This window comes from Typopeltis vanoorti, chromosome 8 (assembly GCF_054136105.1).
Source record: "Typopeltis vanoorti isolate ZY-2024b chromosome 8, IOZ_Tvanoo_1.0, whole genome shotgun sequence".
Taxonomy (NCBI): domain Eukaryota; kingdom Metazoa; phylum Arthropoda; class Arachnida; order Uropygi; family Thelyphonidae; genus Typopeltis; species Typopeltis vanoorti.
In genome coordinates this window covers 101,497,762-101,520,325 of record NC_143556.1, presented here as the reverse complement: position 1 = coordinate 101,520,325, position 22,564 = coordinate 101,497,762, and the positions used below count along the sequence as shown (strand labels likewise).

At 36.4% G+C, this 22,564-nt stretch overlaps 1 protein-coding gene across 1 annotated transcript in view; it reads right to left on the bottom strand.

Annotated features, from left to right (window-relative positions):
- ds (dachsous cadherin-related 1) overlaps positions 1–22,564 on the bottom strand; it is a 342,130-nt gene that overhangs the window by 213,138 nt on the left and 106,428 nt on the right. The window lies entirely within an intron of this gene.

Sequence of the window (22,564 nt, the reverse complement as noted above, 5' to 3'; positions counted from 1 at the left end):
ATCTTTCACTACTACAAGGTGCACATAGTAAAATTTAGTTAGTACATGGATAAAAAAATATCATATGCCAAAACATCATAATTAGCAAAAAAAAAAAAAACAGTAAGAAAATGACTGTAGACCATCATAAATAAATGAATAGCATCACATACAAAAAAACTCAAAGCATTCATTATCCCAACATTTGAATTGAGAGCAAATTTCAATTTTCAATTGTATGGAGTGCATACAATTTTCTTTTAGTTAATTTTTTCATTTACAGTGCAACTGAAATAATGCAACAAATTTGAACAGTAATCCTAAATTTCATTAAATTCTGCCAATTATACAGGAATTATCATACTGGTCAACAAATTAAAGCTTCTCTTTGTGATGGAAATTAAGTTAAATGATTCTAATACAATGCAAGATGTGACTTGCAATTAGTAAAACATTTTGTCAAGAAAGATTTCATTTTTTTTTTAGATATATGGTTTTATAAACTTTCAGAATATTTTATCAACAATTATTATTATTATTATATGGTATGGGGTCCTGAGACTTATTGTGGGAGACCCAAACTAACTATTATATACACAAAACCTATCATACCTCTGCTTAAGGTCATCACTGTCAGGGAACTCACAACTAATTCTGGCAAACTATTCCACTCATTCACCACTCTCCATGCAAAAAATCTGGTCCACACACCCACTACTAACCACACGCTTACATAACTTCTACGGATGGCCCTAGTTCTCTGATGACATATATTGAAAAATTTTTTTGTTCATTAATTTTATAAATCCCATTTAACATCTTAAATGTTTCTCTCATGTCTCCCTCTTTTCTCCTTATCAACTAAATTTTGTAACCGACAAACTTTCAACCTATCCTCATAGGAAGCATTCCACAGTTCTATCACAAGATTTGTCACTCATCTCTGAATCTTCTCTACCACCTCTGGTCCCTAAGAAACCCAAGTGACCAAATCTGTGCACAGTAGTCAAGATGCGACTGAATCATAGCCTTTTGCAGTACACCCTATGAACTTCAATTTTCTGTCCACCATTATCCCTAAGTCCCTAGTCTCACTAATTTCCTGTAATCCAGTACCATCAATATGATACACCATGTGTAACCTTTTCAACCTGAAGTGCATGACTTTACATTTTGCAATATTAAATTGATAATCAATTTTCTTTTCCCACAATGCCAATTTATTTAACTCATCCTGCTGGATATCTACATCACCCCTTATCTACTATTGCTCTCCGTCAGTGGTGCACCCAGGGAGGGGGGGCCAAGGGGCCCTTCCTCACCCCCCCCCCAAAGAAAAAGGAAAAAACACTAGGAAATTTTCCAAAAATCTTTTCCTAATTAAAATTCATTTTTTTTTATTTATGTTGTGTTTTCTATTTCTATACTACTTATGAATTAGCGGCCACATAAGGTGGGAATATCAGATAGCTCTCGGGAATCCCGGCCACTGTGAACGAAGTAGTGCTCTTGCGGACCGAGTGCTACTTTGTTTGCCTGAGCTGAGCCAGAGGAGATCACGGGTATCATGTATTGGCAATCACTGCAGATGCTCAGTCATAGGTCGTATGCAATGTACTGTCCATTCTCAAATCGTCTACTCAACTCAGCCCCCCAAGATTAAATCATGAGTGCTTCCCCCACCAAGATTAAATCTTGAATATCCCCTTCTAAATCTTTCCCTGTATCATTGATATACAAATTAAAGAGCAGTGGCCCTAGTACAGAACCCTGATTCCACTCCACCATATATTATGCTTTGTTGTCTGTCTGTCAGCCACCACCTATCCATGCTACTAACTTTATATCCATTCTCATTTGCTCCAACTTTTGTAATAGTTTTCCATGTGGAATTCTGTCAAAAGCCTTTGCAAAGTCCAGCAATATCATGGTGTAGCCATTTCCTTTATCTAATTCTGATGTCACTTTATAATAAAAGGTGAATAAATTAGTAAGACAGGATCTACCTTTTACAAAGCCGTACCACCCACTATACACAGTCTTGCTATAAATACTGTTAACTTCCTCACACCCCAGCGCTGCCCACAGGAATGCACAAACCCAGTTCCATTAGTGGTGCTGTGTGCAGCCAACATTCACATGTTTATCAATACAGAGAGAGAGAGAGAGAGAGAGAGAGAGAGAGAGAGAGAGAGAGAGAGAGAGTGGTTAGCCATACTGGAGATTTATGGAAACTGTGTAGCTGTAATAGCACTTCAGAAGGTTGGAAAGTGCTATTATCGTGTTGGAAAGCAGTGGCTGCTTTTCAACACGATATTTTTATTATTATTTTCAACGTGATAAAAACACTTGAGATCAGTAGGATGTTTGTATATCAGACTATTAACCATTATAATGGTATATAGAAGATCTATCTGACCACCAAAGAATAGGTCAGCCATGCTGCATTAGGATGCAACAGCTTGGGATGAAGGCACCTCTACCTGTGAGAACCCAGAAAGTGATGCTGTGAGATATGAACGATTTGCAGAGAATGATGTCACATGTACTAACTGATGACCTGGGGGTGAGCCTATTGTTGTTCTACTGGACATTTCCTAACCACCACAACCTTAGTGACAGATGGTCACATCTGTCGCATAAAATCAAAGGTGCTTCTCCAACAGTACACAAACAACAGACAAAGAAATATCCTTTTCACAGATCAGAAGATTTTTACAACTGAAAAGTTGTTTAACTGCCAAAACAATTGGGTATATTCCCTGGATAGTTGCACAGCATGTGATATTGCACCCCAGATTTGGAGAGATCATCACCCAGCATCAGTGATACTTTATGGGGGGGGGGTTCCAAGTTGCATTTCTATGAGAAAGGGGCCAGAACTTCTGCCAAAGTGTATCAAGACACTGTGCTGGAACCTGAGGTAGATCCCCCTGAACAACACTTTTGTTTCAAGATAGGTAGTGGACCTTCTAACAGGACTCAGTCCCTGCACACAAAGTAAGGACTAAACAACAGCAGTTTGAGGCAGATGTGCTCAACCATGTATCACCATCTTATTGGCTGTCAGGAAGTCCCAATCTGAATCCACTGGACTTCAAATTCTGATCAGAGATTGAGAGAGAGAGTAGCCTACAAGAAGCGATGCCCCAGTATCACCAGCCTGAAGGTGGATTTGGAGGAAGCAGTGGCAGTGTTTTCACTGGATGTTGTGTCCACCATCAAATATGTGGCCTCACAGATTTTGGGCATGCATGAAGGCAAAAGGGGGGGGGCATTTCTAACACTGAGTGCTGCTATATGCATGTCATACGTGTGGTTTGCATATGCTGAAGCTGTAAATGATTTACTGATAGATTAAAGGTTTATGCACTGTTCAAGTTGTAACAGTATTTATGGCTAGACCTATTCAAACATTGGTTTGAATAGGTAGAGTATTGCATCCCTATCCAACCAATTAACCATCCACCTTTAACTAACTTTTCCAATACTTTAACAATCACTCCTGATGTATTAATTAGAGTCTGTAGTTTGTAATGGAATTATCTTACCCTCTTTCCACTCTCCTGAAACCCTGCCAGAGCTGAGACTTATATTGAACAATGTCATATGAGGCAATGCCAATTCTCTTGCACACCAAGGCTCCAAAATTATCAGATCCTATATTTCTGTCTTTTAAGGCACTTTTTACTGTATCAATCCATGTACATCTTGGTCTTCCTCTGGGTCTTTTTCCTGCCAACCTGGCAAATCTTTCCTCTCCCATTCTGTTTAAGTGATATGGTCACTGAGGTGGTATGGTCACATTTCCAGTGACCATTCAGGAATGTGTAAGTGGAGCTAACACATTCCTGAATGCTAAAATGACAAGTTCTTTCCTAATATTCTAATTTTTAATGTGACACTGCCATTGATGCCATCTGTTCACTCCACTAATCTTGCTCAGAACTCTCATATCAGAGGTCTCAAGTCTTTGATCAAGTGTTTTATTTCTAATCCAGCTCTCAAATCCATAAGTTACAATTGGCTTGAACACTGTATGTATACAGCTAATATAGTGTTTTGACTAATTTGTTTCTTATTTCATATAAATTTATTCAGCTGACTTCCTACCAGCTTTACCATTTCCATTGGGTATTTCCATATTTAATCTAGTGTCTTTACTAAAAATTGTGCCTAAATAGCTGAAATATTTTTACTTGTTCACCATTCAAGATACAGTTATGTTTTCAATGTTTCTGTCTGTTTTCATTATCTTTGTCTTTTCATTGCTGATTTTCATACCAAATTCATACCAATTGAATAACAACAATCATTCAGTTTAATCAAGGTATCATGCAGACTTGTACTAGATTTATTCAGAATTATAATTCATAAGTATATGGAGTGAATTCAGAAGAAAGTTGGAATGGTTTGGTTGGACATATAGAGCAAGTGCTGTTTTATCTGCGATAATGGTAGCAAGTCAAACAGCATGGTAGAGATGGAAAACTATGCATATGATGATTTTAAGGCTATTTTGGATGAGGATGACATAAATGGAATCCAGGGAATGTTGTTATAGATCTCTGTAATGGAGCAAATTAAAGAGGAAATGGAGTGCTAGAATAATGGAAGACTGCTGTTGGTTTCTACAAAAAAGAAACACATGAATATCAATATAGGTATAACAGATTTTTTATAAGAGTTTCCATAGAATAATTTTTTAAAACTGAGTTAAATTTTGGATTATAGATATCCTTGTCTTTTTTTTTTCTGAGCATTATAATGATGTCTATGAAAAATTGATGGTAATCTAAAAAGCTCTATCAAATGGTGTTACTTCTGTAAAACTTTAACAAGGGTTTAAAAAGTTGAAGCATGGTTTATGAAATTCAACTTGTTTTGGGCTTATATACTCTAGATGTATAATACTGTAATATGCTCAAGAATTGAAGCAGCTGAGAGACTTTTTCAACAGCATCAAACGATAGTTCCTCTTCCAATTACTAACCGTGCTCAAACTTGCTTAACTTTTTGCAAGCCATTAGTAGCAGAGGCTCTACCAATCGACCAACCTTTGCTAGCAAACCCGCAGCCTTTTAACTGGAGAGCAGATACACTGACCACTCGGCCAACCAGGCCAGGAAAATTTGGTATTTTTTGCACTGTCGTGCTGTACCATTAAGCAGCAAGATGAATAAGGATGATTACATTTTTGGTATTTACTGAGTTGGTGTGCACAAGTAAACAGAATGGTAAGAAAGCAAAATTAGTTTATGGGAGGAAGTTAGTCGAGCAGACCAAAATAATCTCAAAGAGTCCTTTGAGATTCATTTTGGGCTAAGGGTATCATCCAGGTTGATATAATGCAGTGACTGATGTGAGACAACAGGTAAATGAACTGAAGATGCTTAGGATATTTATGAAATCTCAATACAAATGCAGACAAGGTATGAGATGAACCATCAGCCTGTGTATTATGAGAATGTACAAGCGAATTAATAGTGCCTCTGACAAGGCTGTTTAAATCGAAGCACTTGTAGTGTCGCAAGGTAACAGAAAGAGAGCAAGATAGTTCCTTTATATTAAAGGAGGTTTCAAGATAAAGTAGCAAATTATAGACTCTCATTGGAAAATTTGGTGAAAGCTAGAATTCAGGAGTAGTCTGACAGTAACATGATACCAGTTATCATAACTTCCAAGGCACGCCTTCACATGGATAATATCACATATCATGTGACATTTGTGGGTGTCACTGTCACTTTCTAGTGAGACAGGCTCATTCATATGTTATGATTGTATTAGCATGAACAGTGAGAGGAGGGAGAGAGGGAGTTGTACATCTACCATTCTGTGTGCCAGGTTCATTTTGCACCATCAGATTTAACATTTACTGCCTCTTAATGAGAGTAGAGTGATTAAAGAGACTTAGTGGAGTGAATTTATTGAAAAACTGGTAGAATTGCTCACTTAATGTTGCACACAGAACTGTGTGATTGTGATCATGCAGTATGTTCTTTGTTTATTGACAGTCTGATTACTGATCACCACCTGAAGCAGTATTGCATAATGTCTCATAAAGATATGAACAATGCAAACAATGCTTGTTTTGTGTTCCAGCAATTCTGTGAAGTATTAAATGTCAAACAGTCACAGTCATCAATGCAATTAGCTATTTGATGTGGAGGGAGTCGTGAGATTAAATAAGTAATCACAACTTCTGGTTAACAGACGTATTTGGATTCTCTGTGAAGTCACATCATAAACTAAGTACAAAGTATATCCTGACAGTAAGTTATCAATTCTTAAACCACTTGTGACAGGAATTATTAATGAAGATAACTCTACCAATTGACCTGAAATGGCACCATTATATTCTTGTGAACCAGATTCATTATTTTCCCCTAAATTTTGAATTACTTTTCTTATGAATTATGAACCTTGTGCTTTGCAATATATATATAAAGAATTCAGCTAAAGACCACCATTATAAGGGTAAAAATGTCCAGTTCTACAGAGTCTGGCAATATGGGAAAATAGTAGTTTGATGAAAAATTTTGTCAATGCTTGAAGTAAGAATGGTAATATTTTACAGTATATTTAAAGGACTAGTTCTCAAGAATAAGTGATTCAAAAATTTAGAAAGGCATTTTTACTGGCCTGCATATTTCTACTCTTACAAGATACAGTTCTTTTCAATGGTATTTTGAATGATGCAAAAATAAATAAATAAATAAATAAGCATATTTTATATATAATAAATAAGCAGATTTTTTCTATTTTTATTAATTATGTATATATTAGCATGTTTTCAGCAACAGCAGCATCATCCTTGATGAACAAGACATTTTAGCAAGCTTCGACAGTAAATCCATTTACTAATGTTCCAACCATGGAACCCCTCATTCTGTTACAAGATAAATTCTCACAGAAAATCATGACACTCTTCAAGTATTATATCTCTTCTGGGTATTTCAAGTATAGTAACTCAACATACAAACAGAACTCTGGTCTAGCCATTGGTAGTCCTCTTCCTTTTGGGGAGGAAAAAACCGTGCTAAATTTATGAGACTGGCTTTGATTTCACTGTTTGCTGATTATGCAAAGGCAGAAATAATTATCATAAGGAGTGATCTTGATGCCAAGTCTCTTCAGGAACATTTAAATAGAAGTTTAGTCTGGATGGATGAAAATGGTTGCTGTTTTAATGATAATAAATGTTTAATGTCATTTACTGTATTGGAGGACCTGCACGCTAGAAGAATGTGATTCAAGATTTTGGGATATTATGGGTGACATAGTCCTGAAGTTTAAAAGGAACTGAAAGAGCTGTGAAGACTACATAGGAGGTGGTTGCAGCATTATACAAGGCATTAATCAGCCAAAAAAAAGAAAAGAAAAAAGAATAATGTACACAAACTGGTCACCTTGTTTATGGTTGGTTGTTAGCATATATGCTGCCATTAGACAAGCACTATTTTGTTTTTAACTGAAATTCAATGAAATATGTAAAAGAAAAAAAGAAGTGGTGTTTCTATAGTTGAAATACATTTTTGCCGTTTGTTTCTACCCTCCAAACTTGCTGCTCTTAGGCATTGCCTTAGTTGTAAAACTTTAGTTGCTTAGCTGGTTATGACAGCCCTGCCTAGTTTCCAATACTATGAGGGAAACTGGAGAGGATCAAGTAACTAAGGGGTGATGAAATGTAAATTTAATAGTTTAATAGAGGAATTGAATAATACACTTTTAAGATACAGACTTCTATGATGAAAGTGGCTGTCGCTATAGAGAAATAGCTAATAGCTATAGAGAAATATAGCTATTCTTGACAGTTGTACAGGGTGTCCCAAAATTCATGCAAGAAGTAATTTTGATAGAAAACACAGGTTTTTTAATTAAAAATTGTAATTTCTTATTGATTCATAAAGTATACAGTATAGGGTTATGCATGGAATAGCATATCGGGTAAATGGCCTCCACGGCTTTGCTGGCACATACGCACTCTTTTGTCGAAATTTTCCATGACCGTTTTGCATAAATGTGGCTGAATTTCGTTGATACAGCGCTCAATTTCCTCCTTCAAGGCGTGGGAGGTCGTGGGCTTGTTGGCATAAACCTTATACTTCAAAAAACCCAAAAGAAAAAAGTCCAATGGCGTTAAGTCACATGATCTGGGTGGCTAATTTTGATCACCAAAACGGGAAATTACACGACCAGGAAATGACTCATGCAGTAATTGAATTGTTTCTCGGGCTGTATGGCATGTGGCACCGTCTTGTTGAAACCACATGTGGTCCACATCCATATCTTGCAATTTAGGCACAAAAAACTGGATTATCATGTCGCGATAGCGAGCACCATTAACTGTTATTGCCTTACCAGCCGCATTTTCGAAGAAGAATGGACCGATGATGCCTCCAGCCCAAAATCCGCAGCAAACAGTGACACGTTGTGGATGCATTTGTTTCTCAACAATCACTCGTGGATTTTTTGAACCCCAAATGCGACAATTTTGTCGATTAACGAAGCCATCAAGATGAAAACGAGCTTCTTCGCTTAAGATGATTTTGTTCGAAAAATAAGCATCCACTTGTTGTTGTTCCATAATCCATTCAACGAACTCTCTTCGCTGTGTGTGGTCATATTTAATAACCCTGAACTGTCAGCTGTCACGCTGTCTTTTTTTTCTCGTTGGTAACACTTTACCGCACAAATGGCGCTAAATTTAAATCTTGCGTGAATTTTGGGACACCCTGTATAAGAGCAGGGAAGAAGTGAGTAAGGAAGTTATTTTTTATTTATTTATTTTGTGTGTGTGTGTGTGTGTGTGTGTGTGTGTGTGTGTGTGTGTGTGTGTGTGTGTGTGTGTGTGTGTGTGTGAGTGAGAGAGAGAGAGAGAGAGAGAGAGAGAGAGAGAGAGAGAGAAATGTGTTTCGAATGCCAAAAGCGAGAATGAATAAGATTCAGTATGTTAGACATCTGCTGAGTGAGAGCCTCATGCAATGGGTGTCTATTGAGTTTATGAATGTTTGGTAATCAGGGCCATACTTAGAGTTTCCCTGAGGTGGGCAGGACCCAAGGCGATAGTGTTCCAGGACCCTCCTTCATTGTTTTGGTCCCTTCAATTGGCCCTAATTTTTCGGATCCACCCAGCTAGAACCTCATGTGCCTCTGCATAAGTATAGCTCTGTTGGTAATGATAACTATAACAAGAAACTGTGCAATAAGAATAACCGATTGATGATTTAACAGAGTAGTGGCGAAGCATTGCTACAAAATTGGCATGGCAGTTTTAATCTGTGAACCACTGTGCATCAGTATTCTTACACTCCAAGAATACATAGTGATTAATATTATCATTAGTCATAATATATCACAGCTAATTTTAGACATGTTGTGATTGATGCCTTTAGAGAACATGATGTGAGCATCTGTTGAGGTTGCAATGTCTTATAATACACAGAATATTCATTTTTATTCAGGAATAGATATTTTTTACTGTCTGTTGTTTCTGAAGACTAGAATAAAAATGTCTCCATACCTTTAAAAAACTTTGCAACCTCAACAGATGCTATACTGCACAAGCAAAAGAAAAAACAATTAGCATTTTTGTCCTAACATCCACTTTCAAACAAAGCTTGTGTCTGAAAATATCTTCAGGACTGAGGTAAGGTAGTACAACACCGGGCAACTCGGAGCAAAGGTGGACCAAGCTAACATCACTCCTATCTCAGTTATCTTCCATAATGAAAAACACATCTCCTTGCAGATATGTATAATGTTATGCATTAAGGGAAGGACCACTACCCAGACCAGTTTGGACCTTTATTGAGGTCTCGTCAGTGGGATAGGTAAAGATGACTGCTCCATTGCTTCTGCCTTGGTATCTCCACTTCTGGGCCTGGCTCTCACTGATGAGACCTTAATAAAGGTCGAAACTGATGCACCTCTGGCTCTGATTTGAGAGGCTCTGCTTGGGGATAGGTTTTTGCCTGTCTCTGAGTGGGGCTACCGGTGAGATTATGGCTCTGCTTGGAGGTGGGGTGAGCCTGCAACTGGGTTGAGCCAGTGCTGAGAGGTTCTTCTCAGTGACACGGTGAGTCTGTCACTAAGTGGAACAACACTGAGTTGGGTGATCTTTCAGGATCGTCTTATTTTTAGAGCCTGCTTCACCTATACAAAGGTCGAAACTGGTCTGGGTAGTGGCCCTTCCCTTACATAACATTATACATATCCGCAAAGAGATGTATTTTGCACTATGGGAGATACTGAGATAGGAGTGATGTTAGCTTGGTCCATCTTTGCTCCAAGTTGCCCAGTGTTGTGTTACCTTACCTCAGTCCTGGAGATATTTTCAGGTGCAAACTTTGTTTACTCACACTTGGATAAAGGATTAAACTAAATTTATTATCCACTTTCAAATTTCCATTTCCAGAAAATATGTGTAACAGCTGTTTGTAATACAGCCATCGGATACTGCTCAACTCATGACAAGTGACAACATTCAATTGGATTGGTTGACACAGTAACCAATCACAGCCGCTTGGTGCTGAGTGAGCTCAAAATTTAAGCTCACCTAGTCATGCCTTCTCAGTGGTTTAAAAATAATACAACGCTAAGAATTTGGCATGTTGCGCCCTCTTTACATCTTTTCGAATGGCTCAATGGTGTATGCATTTTGAAAGCACACCCAGGCTATTAACGCGAATGTGACGCAATGTTTACGCGGCGAAAAGCGCCTTCTTCATGAAGCACTAATACTTTATTATCCTCGTGAAGAGGACAATGAAACATCAGTACAGTATATTGTGTTCAATTTTAGGAATTGCGCACGAAGTCTGCAAACAATTGGGTGAGTCTTTAACGGGAATAAATGCAAAAATATAACATCAGTGATACTGATATTTCGTGGATGAGCACGATACACCTAGCACAACCGGAATATTCACCCCTGATATATATATATATATATATATATTATGAAGAATTAAATGACTAGAACCGAGATTTAAGTAAAAAGGTTTTAATATAAACACACTACTAGTTTCGGCCTGTAATATCCTTCTTCAGGTAACATTATAAATAAAAGAAAAAACACTAAACATTGAGGGTTAATAAGACTATGAACAACATAGACAGTCTTTATACATAATGTCATTTATAATGTCTTTTATAATGTCACCTGAAGAAGGCTGTTACAGGCCGAAACTAGTAGTGTGTTTATATTAAAACCTTTTTACTTAAATCTCGGTTCTAGTCATTTAATTCTTCATAAAACTATGTATGTTAACCGAGTCAATGATCATTCTGTCATATATATATATATATATATATATATATATATATATATATATTATATATATATATATATATATATAAAACCAAAATCTTGTAGAAATTTATCCCAACATAGTCACCGCCCTAAGAATATTGTTAACAATTCCTGTTAGCATAGCAACTGCGGAAAGAAGTTTTTCAAAGCTTAAACTGATTAAAAATTATTTGCGAACAGCAATGACCCAAGAAAGATTGGTTGGTCTAGCAACTATATTGATAGAGGCGGACATAGCTTATAATTTAAATTTAGAAGAGCTTATAAACAGTTTTACTGTGCGATATTCCCGTAGAGCAAACATTTAATTAATATTATTATGTAACTGTTTCGCATTAATGTTTTTCTTGTAATAAAGACAAATAGCAAATGGAGATTTTCTTATATTTTTGTCTTATAATCCATCAAGGGCGATATTTAATTGTTTCCTCAGGGCGAGATCTAATCTGGCAACGGCCATGAATAGAAGTCAGAGGGAAACCAAATCTGGGGAATAGGGTGGATGTTCCAACAATTCATAGTGCAGATCCCTTAATTTTCCCATTGCCAAAACACCTTTGTGGGCATTGCCCTGATGAAAGATGATTTTTTTTTTCTTCTGCAAACCGAGTCTTTTCTCACGAATTTTTTATAGTCTGATTAAAAGATCGGAATAATACTCTCTGGTTATTGTTTTACCCTTTTCAAGATAATTAATAAACAAAATGCCTTTAGCATCCCAAAACACCGATGACATGACCTTTCCAGCTGATGCAGCCGACTTTGTCTTCTTTGGCGCTGAACAACCAGCTACTGTTTTGACTGCTGTTTAGATTCTGGTGTGTAATGGTGAATCCAAGTTTCATCCATAGTAATAAATCGACGCACGAAATCAGTTTTATTCTTGTTAAAACGCTCCAATCACTGTTCAGAGATTTTCATGCGAGTGAGTTTTTAATCTGCTGTGAGCAAACGCGCCACCCATCTCGTGCAAAGCTTTTTCATTTGCAATTCTTCGTGCAAAATATATCGTACACGTACTTTTGAAATGCCTATAGTCTCAGCAATTTCACGCATTGTGACTCCCAGTCATTACATACATACATAGCTCATGGCAAAAACATGATGTTAAAAAAGAGAATCATGATGTCATTATATATTAACAGAATTGAAGAATTTAAAATATTTTAAATTAAAACTTTGAAGGAAAACACAGATCTAATCCAAGAAGTTGGAAAATTAAAATAAAGAGTTAAAATTAAAGTCTTAATATGTTATAATAAGGAAAAGAAACATATATATCATTATAAATTCAGATCTAAGTTCGTAATCCAGGTCACAGCTTCAGGAGCCGCTTGTAAAAAGTCATTCCAGTCATTCTGATAAGCACGGAAGATGCATCTGTTACAATATGTTGCATAGTCTGTCGTGGAGCACCACAGTCACATTCTGGAGATGTTTGTCTGTTCCATTTATAGAGAGTATCTCCACATAGGCCATGATTTGTCCGAATTCTATTTAGTACCGCCCATGTTTTGCGAGGTAGATCTGATCCTGTGATGATTTGATCACCTTTAAAGATGTTATGCAAATGTTCTTTCGTATTTTCCTTCCATGTTTCTTCCCACTTTGATAAAGGATTCAAATTATTTAGCACTAGTTCTTCTGCTGCTCGTAGTGATGGATGGCGAGATTTCAATTTATTGACTTTAAGAGTTGGGAGATCCTGATGAATAGGTAGGTTCTGATTACCAGCAGTTTTTTGGAATTTACGGACTAAAGAATTCAATCTACGTAGTTCTGTAGGAATAATGCCTGCTAAAAGAGGTAACCAATATGTTGGGGTCTATCTAATAGAGCCTGTAATTAATCTTAAGGTATTGTTCAATTGAGAATACTTGTGTGAGAGCTATTTAGCTACACAGGAGCACAACATTCAGCACTTGTGAATACCAAAGCAAGGGCTGTTGTCCGAAGAGTAGAGGCTCTAGGAGCCCAGGCAGTGCCACAGAGTCTCTGTAGGATATTATTACATGTCCTTAGTTTATATGCCATGTTTGAAAGATGTTGCCGGAAAGTGAGAGAACGGTCAAGTGTGACTCCCAAGTACTTAGGGAATGTATTATATGGAAGTATAGTGTTGTTCAATTCAATTTTTAATTTCAAATTTGCCAAGTTATTATTTAGATGAAAACAAGATATTACCGTTTTGCTCCTATTTAAACAGAGTCTCCATCTTTTAAAATATTCATCCAGAATAGTTAAGTCAGCTTTTAGAATTTCTTCTGTACGACTTATGCATTTATGCTGTGTAGTTATTGCTATATCGTCAGCATAACAAAATTTCCTTGACGTAGTGATGGGAAAATCAGATATATACAGATTGAATAATAGCGGAGATAAAACAGATCCCTGTGGCAGTCCATTATTTAACTTCCTTTCGCTGCTAGTTTTATTACCTATAGTCACTATAAATCTTCTATCTCTTAGCATATTGTTAATAATATGGACTTTGTTTTACATGGGATAATTTTATATAATTTATATAGAAGGCCTTGTCTCCAAACCCCAGTCAAATGCCAGTCATTAATACCATATCGTGCACTTGACCAATGATTTCTGGTGTTGCTAAACCTTTTGGAGGTTCTGCACATGGATCATCTTCAAGGCTGGTACGGCCACGTTTAAACTCGGCAACCCATTTCTTAATTGCCGAAAACGAAAGAGAAGAGTGCCCATAAACTTTTATGAAGTTCGAATGAATTTCTTTTGGCGTTAAACTTTCTTTTACAAAGAATTTTATAACCACACGATACTCAATTTTATCAATTTCAAGGACAGACAACACTTTTGCTTCAGACAGCTGTTTAAAACAAACTACTTGATAGATTAACTTGCAATTTCACATGGATGCTTATGACAGATGTACCAACTTTGAAAAAAAAATCTTGCCGATAGTGTTGCCATCTATGGTCGAGGCCGAGAACTTTTCAGACCATCCTCGTAAGTGAAATTTGATACGATGTGCTTTTCATCCTCCACTATTCCTTATTTCTCTCAAGTTTTTAAAGGGCGAATTGAAGTAATGTCTTTGCTGATAAACAAAGAGACTGCCTACTGTAGCAAAGAAAAAAAAAAAAGTCAAACCTTCAAAGAGCTGCGAAGATCTTCAAAAAGAGTCCACTTTTTTTATGTTTGTGGCTGTCACCACAAAAAGTTGTAAACCTACAGTACATTACATACTGCACTAAGTAGATCAGAGTACGCTAAGGTTTTTACCCCTTATTTAAATATTTTTTCTTACAAAATCCGGAAACCTTGCTCCGAGATCAACATGGAATTTTGAAATTCATCTTTCTCTTAACACTTTCAGCGGTATGGTCCATTAGTGGTCTACGAAATATTTGAAAGGTTAACACTTTTAATATTATGGAAATTTTTCAAGGGAATCACAAAATACATTGTATGCCGCATTTTTATTTATTTATTGCTTACAAATTCATTTATAACTAACATCCCTGTTGTTCAGATCGCATTGTATTCCAAAAAAAAAAGCTACACTTCATAATGTAATTACAACGCGAAAACTACAGAGTGTTCGAAAGAAAGTGACTTTAAAAAATGACCAACATCCCAATCTGGGATGACCGGAACAGATTTTGGAGGTGGACATAAATAGCAAGTTATAAGTTAGTTTCTTGAGTAAAGGAACCCTAACTCAGATATGCACGCACTTGGGTTATGACCAGCGCCAGTTTTCATTAACCCTATAGCAAGGGACAAGCTGTCACATCAACCTCCTATTCAGACAATAAACAACACAGAGAGAAGTAGCATCCCTTTCATCCCGGCCACCTGACAGCTCATTATGTATTTGCTCGGTCCAGGCGACCAGTTTAATGACTCTACAGGGAGCAGCACCAGCACTTACCTTACCACACACATCCATCATGGTCCACAAAGGCGACTAAAGCTGTCTTCGTAGGCGGTTGACTCTAAGTAGACCAATAGCTCACAAGCCGCCTTAATTCATCCTACATTACGCTGCAGGGTAAGCGGCCTTTAAATGTAAGAATTCGAATTTTGCCAGTTTTCCTCAAACTCGTGGCTGAATTTCAGTACAACATCAAACAATTAAGAGAACGATATGGTCATATACAACTAATTTCTCATCGTGTCTGTTTCTCTCTCCCTGTCTCTCGGAGGCTCAGTAGGTAATGACGATATCCTTTACCTGGAAAGAGAACGACCCGAATCCTAAGATGAGAAGAACTTTTTAAAAGTTTTTTTTCAGTTGAAGGTGAATTGCTAGTGTCTGTATGATGCCGACTAACTCATCTTCAGAGACTGGGAAAAGCTTGGGCTTTTCAACCCATAAAAAAGACAAACTGACGAGAAGAACATACACAATTGCATAATACTGTATACTGGGTTCATAGCCTTAGTGATTTCGGAAGTCATTTAAAAATAACTCTAACATTATACCCCCCCTACACACACACACACACACACACACACCACCTCCTATAGGGGAGAGAGAGAGAGAGAGAGATTCATTTGATAAGTGTTTGTAAACTGTTTTAGAAAGTTTTGCATATTAATATTGATCAGCTCATTCCTCAACTTTGCAAGCATTACTCCAATGATGAAATATGCCCAGTGAATCAAAATACTCCATCAACAATAATAATAAAAATTGATAAGAATTAAATGATGTTATAAATATCCATAACAAGATGAAATACAATAGGTACCTCTTCTTTTTTCTTTTTATGGTACGGCACATATCTCGGCTGCTGTTGTAAAAATGAGGTACATACAGCATATTTTGATTCTTATACCAGTTCCAGTAGATCAATGTATTAAGATGGTGTATTTCTCAAACAACACACTGTCAGCGAATTAATTATCGGTACTTAAAGATTAAAAAAAAAAGTGATATTTGGATCGTCATCTTTGAAAGTCTTTCCTGATCATCCTAAAACTCCTGTTTCAAATTTTCACCGCAAAATAGAACTGACTTCCCCACATTTCATTATTTTTTCCTGAGAATATATCTACTTCTACAGTCGAAAGAAAACAATAAACGAAGTGATTCATTCTAATGGTTCTAATGTGTTCCTTTCCCTGCATTATACTCAGCGTCTCTGCCGCATGATGATAACTTCACGTATACGCTGTTAAAAAGTGCTTTTTACGGTGTCAAACGTAAGTACAGTACTTTAGCTGAACTGTCCTGCTATGATAGTTCTGTTGAATCTTTATATGAATAAAATTTTTAGGCATAAAGTGACTATTGAATTAGGTCATAATAATGACAATCAGGTCGTAGAATATCAGGATGTTTTCAAATTTTGAATTTTTATTTAAAAAAACAAACAAACTTTTGCATATATAATTATTCACTAAAGTATTTGGTAATAAAATAAATCAGGTGTTTATATCATATCTGCTTCAGACCTAAAATGAAATATGTACTATTTTATTTGTTTTTAGCTGCTCAAATCATAGCGTTCCCATATCTGAAATGCCCCTCCCCACCTTTTTTTTCCCCTTCAAATATTCACAGTTCCAAAGTTAACAGGCCGTATATTGCGTGAGCTGAATATTTCCTCAGGAAATAAGATGAAAATCCTAGAGAAAACCATGCAATGCCACTAGATAAGTTTGCTTAGTTCTTTGAGTATGAAAATCCTAGAGAAAACCATGCAATGCCACTAGATAAGGTTGCTTAGTTCTTTGAGTATGAGAATAGGCCGCTGTAACTCAGTTGGTAGAAGATTCTATTTGTATAGAAAGACAAAGATTCGAAACCCATGTAAAATGCGAAGGACATTTATAGTGGTAATCAAACGAGTAGCCCGTCTCATACAGCGGTGGCAGAAAATCGTCCAAATCTGCACGCAATTTCTACACAAAAATATATTGCATCCAAACTAAGTGTAGGACTCACACCGCTGTTGCATCATTATACGCTAAAAAGTAATTAATCAGTATGAAAATACTGATTAATTAATTAGTACCATATTAAAAAAAAAAATCGAATTGTAGACTAGCAGTAGTTTTGACTAATCCATAACCCCTGCATTACCAAAGGATTATTTGGCATCATGGTCCACGTCGTTTAACTGATTATTATCATCCTAACTTGTTTCTCATATATAATTTACTTAAACTATGAGGATAGAAAGAGGACAGAAAAGATAGGAGAATAGAAAATCCACTGGGCATACCAGTGGATATGACAGATCCAAGTCAAAAGATAAAATTTAGCTCATAAAACTTTCATTTGTTAGCTCATCAAATTTTTATTTGTCAAATTGTTTAATGCTAAGAATTTGTTTGTTTCCAAAATGGGAAGACTGACATTTTTGCTCTTTCGTTATTATACTTTGAAATCGTTTAAATTTTAAATTAGTCATTTTGTTGTAAAATTATATTTTTGGACAATGTTTATTTAGACGAATCGCACCCCAGAAACCTTGTAAAAATTTTCTTGGGTGCGATTCGTCTAAATATATAGACGAAGTACCTTCTATATATTATATAGAAGTCTATATAATATATAGAAGGTACTTCGTCTATATAGTACCTTAGTACCATGGATGAGCTAAGGATTAGATAATCTGGACCTCTGCTTTAGGAACTAAATACAGAAAATTTCAAGTAACCTCAAGCCTTCAGCTAGCAAGGTAATGATCTTCACTAGGAAACCACATAAAAACGTTCACTAACATCCATATTCGGCAGCATATGGATATTAAAATATGGATATCATGTTAAACTGCTTCCTAATTAATGGAATATATCACAGCAGTGTTGGTCTCTCACGGATGAAAATCATCAACCCATATCGAAACTTCATACGTGGGAAGATGCCGAGATCGAGAAGGGGGAAAGTATGGAAAGAACAGAAAGTGTCAAAAGATATTGCATTAATCCTAAACAGTGACACGAGTATATGAATGCATATATGATGGAGAATTGTCTATACAACAGTCAGTAGCCTGATGATCACACTAATGATATCGTTCATGATGAAATTCTTTAGATCGTTCAACATTCTTTTGTCTTGTCCAGTAGCAGCTTGTACATAAGCATTGCGACAATGCAGCACCCCAAGGAAAAAATGAAAATTTTAAATTTTGTTTGTATTTATACATTTTAATAATGCTTACAACATTATACAAATGCAATACAACATGTTAAAGGTTACAGCTTATGTTTCGACATTGATTGAATAATTAATAATTGGAATTGTTCGATTAACGTTTAGATTATGAAACAAATGCATTGCGGTCTAACACAGTGTCGAAATTATCACGTTCGGTCAATTGCAGCTAGACTCTCCGATATTCGTTTGCACTTGTCACTGCACGTAACAAATGAATCCGACACTGCTCGTTGAGCAGCGTCGCTACAGATAAACTATATGCTTGCGGGAGTTATTTCTGTGAGATACGAAACTTTTATTATTGGTATGTGTTCGTGGTGAAATATTTTTGGTAAATCTTATTTTATTCTGTTAAAATAGCATATAATTATTTATTTATTATACATACAAGACGGAATTATGACGAGTGTCACTGTTGAAAATATGAAAACAATTATATTTTTTCAATTATCGTAACACAAAACAAATGCACTGCGATCTAACGAAGTGTCGGAATTATCACGTTCGGCCAATTGCGGCCAGACTCACCGATATTCTTTTGTTCTTGTCACTGCAGGTAACAAATGAATACGACACTGCTCAACGAGCAGTGTCGCTACAGATAAATTGTATGCTTGATCGCGTTATTTCTGTGAGATACGAAATTTTTATTATTGGTATGTGTGTGTTCGTGGTGAGGATGAAATATTTTTAATAAAGCAATTTTTAATATGTAAATTTATTTATTAATAAATTGGTTACTGATTAGGAAAAAATGAATTATTTTTCTTATTTTGTATATGCAGCAAACCCCCCCACCCCCATTGTAGGTTAAAATTTTCACCGGTCCCACTGGTCTTGTTTCCAAACACTGTCGTTCTCGAGCTTTACTTAGAAAAGATTGAAAGGCACTGTTTTTGATTATCTTTCACGGAGAAATACTCCAGGCGATTGGAGGGGAAAATCCTGCTATATCTGTATGAGACAGGCTAACTCACTTTTAGCTGAAAAGACCTTATAAAAGGTCTGGGTGTTTCCAACCGAATACTAAATGTCACGAATGATGGGCTACGAATGCTAGCAGAGAGAATGTACTCACTAGAAACCCTAAATTTCCAATGAAGTCCTGATAATTAACTAATATATCTCTATAGCTTAAACACATACTCTTCAGATGAATATGTTCAATGATAACCAATCAGAATCAGCCAAATGAGTTAAATTCTTCTACTAATTCGCCAGTTCTTAGCAGAAAACCAAGGTAATTTAAATCTTAATGGCATAGTGAATTTCAGTAAGTGTTCCTACAACAAATTTTGACAAAATTAATATCAGGTTGTGAAAAGATATGCATATCTTCCACATGTAAATTAAAGATGTCAAGAAATTATATTTTTGGTTTAATTCTTTATTCAAATGTAAGCAAATAAAGAATTAACTGTAAAATATTAGACATTCGTTTACAACGCGTAGTAATTCACACATATCACCTATATGTTGGCAAGTCGTGATTGGTTATTGTTCGCTTAAGAGAAAGAGAGAGAGAGAGAGAGAGAGAGAGAGAGAGAGAAGGGATATATAATTATATTATACCTAGTCTAGCCATAAATACTGTTACAACTTGAACAGCGCATAAACCTTTAATCTATTAGTAAATCATTTACAGCTTTCAGTACATACAAACCAGATGTATAACATGCATATAGAAGCATTCAATATTAGAAATGTCCCACTTTTGCGGATGGTGGCATGTACAACATCCAGTGAAAACGCTGCCGCTGCTCGCTCCAAATCCACCTTCAGGCTGGCGATGGCGGGGTGTCGTTTCTTGAAGCCTACTCCCAAGCTCCGACCCCATATCACCACCAATCAGATGGTGATATGTGGTCTGGCACATTCGCCTCCAACCACTGTTATGTGGTTCCTCGCCTTGTGTGCAGGGACTGAGTTCTGTAAAGGTGTTGTTTAGGGGACGAACCGAAGGTTCCAGCACAGTGTCTTGATACACCCTGGCGGAGGTTTTGGTCCTTTTCTCGCAGAAATGCAACCTAGATACCCCCCTCCACGATAAGTCACCACCCACCAAAATCTGTGAATCCTGAGTGTGCTGTGCGATCATCCGAGGCATATACCCGATCGTTTTGGAGGTTAAACAACTCTTCAATAGTGAAAATCTTCTCACCTGTGAAGAGGATTTCTCTGTGTCTGTTGTTCATACTGCCGGGAAAAGTTTGATTTTATCACCGTCTGCCGATAAGTTGTGGTGTTAGGAGGTGTCCAGTAGAACGACGATAGGCTCTTAACCCTCCCCCCCCCAGGTCATCGGTTAGTACATGTGACATTGTTCTCTGCAAAACGTTCATCTCTCGTGATATCACTTTGTGTGTGTACTTAGGATTACGGCGGAGGACATAATAGAGAAGATGAAAAGTGGCAAGGCATGGGACAATGATAATATAGCAATAGAAATGCTTAAGATAACTCTTTAGTTCAACTACTGCTCATAAACTTCGACTGATCTGTAACAATGTGCTAGAGACTGGAAAGATACCTAAACAGAGGAAAGAAGAAGAAGCAATGATAATATAATCTCAAAGAAAAGCGATCTCTAGATGTGTAAATTGGGGGGGGGGGGATTAGTCTAGTATCAGTACCTGCAAAGCCTTTCTGCAAAATATTGATAAATAAAATTAAAAGTGAAGTAGAAAAGATATAAAGGCATGAACAAGTTGATTTTTAGAACAGATAGGAATGCTGTGCATCACATTTTAAGGAACATCATTGAGCAAAGCATTGAACTTAAAAGCTCATTATCCTTAAATTTTATAGATTTTGCCAAAACATATGACGGTATTGCTAGAGAAACATTATGGTTAATTATTAGAAGCTATGGAATTACTGCCAAATATGCGTGAGTAATCAAGACAATTTGAAGACAAAAACAGGTGAGATTTTTCTAAGCAACAGATACAGGATGTCATACTGAGAATAATGATCAGGGGAAAGGGGATAGCTATATTATTCAACACTAAATCAGAGGATAATTTTCTTGGATGGCAGGCATATCAAGTTAAGAGTGATATGGGCAAATATCAGAATGAGGAACCTGGGCAATAAGATTGATTTGCGCCTATAGTATTATAAAATATTCTACTAAGGAAGAAGTGGAGGAATTTTTCGAGGCATTAGAGAAGGCGCCTGACACAAAGAAAATGAAAAAAAAAAAAACTGGTGCTTGCTGGAGATCTAAACAACAGATTAGGAAATGATTGCTAGGCATACAGACATGTTTTGGGGAAATTTGAAGATATGAGCAAAGCTAATAATAATAGTAAATACATGCTGGATTTATGTTCAGGACATGCAATAGTTATTACTAACACCATGTTCCAACATGAAGTGCACAAATTCACGAGGAGAGAAGACTCAAGAAATAAAAAAAGTCTCAACGAACCATGTTAAAGACATAGCGATATCTTCACATAGGTTCAAGAACCAAGTGTCTAGAGGATTTGAAATCGGAAGTGATCACTATTTAGTTTTGAGCAGGATAAAATTGAATATCGTACTGAAAAGTATGTAAGAAAGTTATAACAAGAATCAAATTTGAACGGCTTTCAGAGGTAAACTGTGGACTCAAATACACACATATTATTGAAGATAAAATGAGAGAGTTTGAAAATAAGAACCAAAACTTGGGGAATTGATTATTGATTGACCAAGAAAACATTGACAGATTCGGCCAGAGAAGTATGTGGCAAGGTTGTATGCAAGGAGAGAAAAGTAAGAACTACATGATGGACTCAGGAAGTTAAATACGCAGTCAAAGAAAATAAGCAAGAGTACAGAAAATTTCTGGTAAGTCATCTTGTGCTCTGAGAGAATACAGAGATCATGTAAAAAAGCAAAGCACTGTGTAAAAGTAGCTGAACAAAAGTATTTGGAAGATTTTGGCAAAAACACAGAAATTAAACATCAGGAAGGTAGCAAAATATTTGAGAAGCTATTGTAAAAGCTTAGAAATGGAGAAAAAAGTACTCTAAAAGGAATAAGAGATGATTCCTTTTATGAATGAAAACTGAAGCTAAAAATAGTCTGGAGTAATTACTTTGAAAGGTTACTAAATGATACAAGCAATA